The following is a 6,000-nucleotide window of genomic DNA, read 5'->3' on the forward strand; positions in this document are numbered from 1 at the left end:
GTGTGTCTGTGTTCTTTGTATTTTTCTGTACAAAATCTGGGGGGGAAGGACAGCAAGCTGGGATGAACAAAGCAGAAGAGATTCTCTTCTGGATGAGAACATCAGCTGCTCTAAGGTCACGGGGCTGTGCTGGGGCACAGCAGCAGGGAGAGAGAGCCAGCACCTCCCTCTGTGAGCTACTGCTCTGCCTTCCCAGGTGTTTGGATGGGGTTTTCTGGTGCACTCCATTTGCCACAGTGACAGGATTTTTTGGGGGTGTGTCATTAAAATAGTTATTTTAAACACTGCAGTAATGTGGAGAATATAACTTTGTAACTGAGAAAAAGATAAGACCCTAAAGAATGAAGCTGAAAAAAATACTGTTTAGCTAAGACAAGTCTTGCGTTTATAAAGTGTAGAAAAAAGCAGAATAGGAGGAGCAAAGATCTGTTATTTTTCCAGCTTCATTTCCTAGTTTAGAGTGTGCACTCTTCTAGGAAATAAGCTTCTCCAGAAGATGTATCTACTGGTATTTTTATAAGAAGGTGCACACCAAAAAAAGTTGAACAAAATTATTACTGCCAGCATTGGAAAAAAAAAAACCAGCACAAAAAAGCTTTATTAATTTTTTTTTTTTGTGATATGTTTTCTTTGGTGCCACGTTTGCACATGGCTTTTCTTGTTGCCATGAAGTCTGAGCCCCTGTGAATAGTGTGACAAAGCACAGAGGTTCCAGAGCCTGGGAGGTCCTTGGGAAGAGCTCTTCTCAACTCTTCCTGAATTTCTGTGGTTGGGCCCCAAGTAATGCTTCCCTGTTTGGCTGCAAGAGCCTTACCACAGCAAATGGTGGGGGCAGGACAGACATTTCCCAACAAAAACGTGACTCAGTTCCCCTCACTCTCCCAACCTCCCAGTGTGGCAAGATGCTCTGGGGCTGGGAGCAGGAAGCATCTGTGCTTGTTCTGGGCAGTTTGCTGGGCTCTGGCTCTGCAGTGCTGCCCACAGCAGCAGCCTGGCCTGTCCTCACTCCACCAGGAAATGGCGAATGTCACAAGGAAAACAGAGGTATGAGCGTTCCTGTGCGAAAGTGTCAAGTGATGAGGGTGTGCCTGCTGTTGTGGCTCATGACCCAGGGGCTGTGCTGGGCGGGAGGGGATCGGCATTTGCAGCTCCACCGCAGAGCGCTGTGATTACAGAAGCAGTTCCTACAAGGAAGTAATTGGCACTTCCTCCCCTTTGATGAGTACAGCCAGCACCTGCAAGAGCCTTCATCAGTGAATGCCGCCTTTCCCCCCCACCTTTTAATTTACTTTTTTTTATTTAAAGTTGAAGTTTGGAGTGGGGAGGGAGGAACGTCCAGGTATGGGAGAGCCTGGAGGCAGCCGCCCCTGGCAGCTGACTGAGCTGCAATGGGCAGCCTGCTGAAAGCACTGCAGAGGCTGTGCTTGCTGGCCAGGAAAGTTGGCCAAGGACACAGACGCATCACCAGCAAGAGAGGAGCTGAGCAGGTGTGTGTGTAAGCTGACAAGCAGCACACTCTGGGTTGTTTGGAAAAAAAATGCCCATTCACACTAAAAAAACCTTCCTCTGTGCAGACACTGCTCTGCCACACCAGGTTCCTTCACAGAGCAGTTTGTACCTGCTGTAAATGCACACCTGAATTGTTGGTGAACGCACAGCTTGCGCTGATACGGGGCTGAGCTGTTCTGTCTCCTGCCTGGCCTGAATTCCCACAGCAGGGTTTGCTCCCCTGCATTGTGCCCCAGGACTGCCTTTGCCTCTGGCTGGAGAGAGGGGATTACTTGTAAAATTACATGCTTAAAACTTGATGAGGGAGTTATCTTCCCAAAGGGCCCTTCTATCTGCCCCCCCACCCACTCAGTTTAAGAAGACTGTAACTCAAATTATTCCATGCAGCAGCATCGAGCACTACTTGTAAGATGGTACAAGGCAGAGGAAAGCAGCCAAAAGCCCATCTGAGTGAGAAACTGCAGCTCAAAATGAAGCATGGCTAGAGAGGCCTGCTGCTGGATTGCTGCTGTACAACAGCTCTTCTCCATTGTGGGTGATGCTCCATGGGCCTCATGCAGGCAGCCCTGGATTAGCTGCAGTGGTAATGCTGTATAAAATGAGGCTGACACCAATGCCCTCTTGTATTGCCACCTTGGCAGGTTCAGTTGCCAGCACACAGCTGAAGATTGTCTCTGACCTAGGCTGGAGACTGACTTGGTCCTTGCATAGTCCCAGAATATGGGAGGATCTCGAGGAGAACCTCAAGTATCCTTTGGTCCCCTTCCCTCTGCTCATGGAGAAGCCCAAGGAAGCAATCCAAACCTGTGACTTCAGTCACAGGTGACATGTGAATCCAGTCCTGATAGCTGATTTCTCTTCTGCACAACACTTTGGGGTAGAGAAAGCACATGGGTAAATGGTCAGCCTGACGTGCACCTGGCTTCCCAGAGGCAGATGGCAAAAATTATTTAACAATTTAAAAATGTTGCATTTCCACAGTGTCTAAACTAGCACCCCTCAGGGTGGCTTGTGGTGAAGAGCTCAGCCAACGCTGCATGAAGGATTTTTTCTTTTCACCTTCTTATCCTTGCCCAGTAGGAGCCTCTCCAGCCTTGTCTCATGCTGCCTAACACGTGTGTGGCTTGGCAGCCCTGCTTGCTACTGTGCAGTGTGCCTTTGCCCCCTGTGTGCCCATGCACAGGCTCCCCCTTGTTGGGAGTTTGACACGGGGCCAGACTGACCCCCTGCACACACACCTGCAGGGGCACATCTGTCCTGGCAGTGCCTTTATGAGAGCATGAGCAAAACTGCCAGGTTAATGCATCACAAAATGAATGCTGGTTCTTACACTTCACAAAGAGAATTCAGTCATGTTTTCCATAATTTGTGGAATTCGTGGAAAGCTGCCAGGGGGAAAATGTTCTGGGAGGGGGGCAGGGGGTGGTTGACAGCCATCTGACATGAGCCAGTGTGTGCCCAGGTGGCCAAGAAGACCAATGGCATCCTGGCCTGTATCAGCAGTGGTGTGGCCAGCAGGACCAGGGCAGTGATTGTCACCCTGTGCTCAGCACTGGTGTGGGCACACCTCAAATCATGAGTTCAGTTTTGGGCCCCTCACTGCAAGAAAGACACTGAGGGGCTGGAGTGGGTCCAGAGAAGGGCAATAAAGCTGGTGAAGGATGTGGAGCACAAATCTGATGAGGAGCATCTGAGGGAGCTGGGCTTGTTCAGCCCAGAGGAAAGGAGGCTCCAAAGGGGGACCTTTTGCTCTCTGTAGCTACCTGACAGGAGGGTGTAGCCAGGTGGGGGTTGGTCTCTTCTCCCAAATAACAAACAACAGGAAAAGAGGAAATGTTGTGCCTCAAGTTGTGCCAGGGAAGGTTTAGATTGGATATTAGGAAAAATGTCTTCACTGAAAGGGTGTTCAGGCTGCTCAGGGAAGTGGTGGAATCACCATTCCTGGAAGTGTTCAAAAACCACATAGATGTGGCACCTGGGGACGTGGTTTAGTGGTGGGCTTGGTGATCTTAGAAATCTTTTCCAACACAAATGATTGTTTGATTCTATGATTCTATCATTATTTACAGTCATGTGCCCTGTGCCTCACAGAAGCTCTGTGCTACAATACCAACATATGAGGAAGCCCAGTACTATCACTCAATGGCTGCTTGCTTTTAAAACATCTGCATGCAGCAAATGCTGTGATAATCAGGCACAAAAGTACCATTTTTCATGCAGGTGCTTCACCAATGGAGAGGTCTTTCCATTGTTTTCTGGGGCAAGATGGGGTGTCACTTTTAACTCCACACATCACTTTTTAACTTCACCTTAAAAAAGCCTTTCTTGGTATCTAAATTCATGTAAGCTCTGCACAGGGTTGTTCTTGCACAGGATCCTCTCTTGAGCATAGGTGGGCTGAATTAAAGCGCTGCTGTGAATAGCTAGGGGATCTCCTGCCAGCAGTACCAGGAATTAACTTACACCTGCAGCCAAAATTCCTTGGCATGAACGAGCAGGCTGAGGGCTCAGCCTTTGCTGCTTTGTAGGTGTCAGCCTCCCCTGGCTGCCCCAGGCACTACAGCTTCTGATCCACGCTCAGACTGAAAAGGTGGCTCTGAAAAACCTCCTAATGCACTGCAGCCAAGACAAGAGTGTGTCACATTTGGGGGGTTGGAGGAGATGAGGAGATGACAAACATGGGATGGGCCAGGATAATAAGTCTTGGTGACTACATTCACAGCTAATAATTATTTTCAGATCATGGAGAAGGTCCCTGTGTTTGCTCCTTCCCACCCAACAGGTGTCTGCAGGTCCGTAACCAGGTCAGGATCTTTAAAAATAGTTCTGGGCCTGAAGGGTGAAGTGCTTGCAGACTCTGATGTCCACACTGTGCTTGTCTGTGGTGAGGATTTCCAGTTGTGGCTTGGCCTTCAAACACACTCAGCACAAACCCTGGATAGCTGCTTTGCCTCTTCACCCATCTGAGCCCCTAAAATGGCCAGAAACAGACAGAGCTAAGTTTGCCTTACTGACACAAGTTTACAATGGCACCACCATTGTTTAGCCCTATCATTTCATTAGAACTAAGAGAAATAAAACTGTAAGACCATCAGAACCAGGGCACAGCTTTGTGTGCCTATTCACAAATGTCTGCAGATGTGCACATGTACCCTCACAGTTGTGCAGTAACTGATTACAGAACCATAGAGTGGTTTGGGTTGGAATGGACCCTAAAGGTCAGCTCAATGCATAGGCAGAGACACCTTCCACTAGAACAGGCTACTCAAAACCCCATCCAATTTGCCCTTGAACACTTCTAGAGATAGAGCATTCACCACTTCCAGGGGTGGAGCATCCTGTTCCAGTGCCTCACCACCCTCACAGTAAAGAATTTCTTCCTAACATCCAATCCAAACCAGCCTTCTTTCAGTTCAAAACCATTAACCCTTGTCCTATCACAGCATACCCTTGTGAAAAATCCCTCTCCAGCTCTTTTGTAGGCCTCCTCTAGGCAGTGGAAGGCTGCTATAAAGTCTCCCCAGAGTCTTCTCTTCCCATCCCCAACCATCTCAGCCTGTATTTATGGGAGAGGTACTCCAGCTGCTTTAGCATGTTTGTGGCCTTCCTCCGACTCACTTCAAGAGGTCCATGTCCTTCTGATGGTGGGGGACCCAGACCTGGAATCAGTACTCCAGATGGGGTCTCATGAGTGCAGAGTAGAGGGAGAGAACCTCCCCTTGAGCTGTTGGCCATGCTGCTTTTGATGCAGCCCTGAAGCAGTGACTGCCTCTTGGCTTGCAACTGGCCCAGTTTAGGCTCAGTGGCTGGTTCAGCCCAGTGACCCAGCCATAGCACTTTGCTCTGTACAAATCCCCTGATGTCCAGCAGCTGCTGAGGTTTCCCCAGAGGAGAGATCAGCTTCAGCCTCACCCTGCTGGGCTGCAGCCGCATTTCTGTGCTCCTGCTCTCCCAGCACAGCACCTGGGCATTCCTGTGTGCTCAGCGGGGCACTCCTGAGGCTGGATCAGGGATGGGAAGGTGCCCTCAGCCAGGAGTGTGCATCCCTCAGCAGTGTGCATCCCTCAGCAGTGTGCATCCCCCAGCAGTGTGCATCCCTCAGCAGTGTGCATCCCCCAGCAGTGTGCATCCCTCAGGAGTGTGCATCCCTCAGCAGTGTGCATCCCCCAGCAGTGTGCATCCCTCAGGAGTGTGCATCCCTCAGCAGTGTGCATCCCCCAGCAGAGTGCATCCCTCAGGAGTGTGCATCCCCCAGGATTGTGCATCCCTCAGCAGTGTGCACCCCTCAGCAGTGTGCATCCCTCAGCAGTGTGCATCCCCCAGCAGTGTGCATCCCTCAGCAGTGTGCATCCCCCAGCAGTGTGCATCCCCCAGCAGTGTGCATCCCCCAGCAGTGTGCATCCCCCAGGATTGTGCATCCCTCAGCAGTGTGCATCCCCCAGCAGTGTGCATCCCTCAGCAGTGTGCATCCCCCAGCAGTGTGCATCCCCC

The sequence above is a fragment of the Molothrus ater genome, chromosome 1, assembly GCF_012460135.2.
Source record: "Molothrus ater isolate BHLD 08-10-18 breed brown headed cowbird chromosome 1, BPBGC_Mater_1.1, whole genome shotgun sequence".
Lineage (NCBI taxonomy): Eukaryota > Metazoa > Chordata > Aves > Passeriformes > Icteridae > Molothrus > Molothrus ater.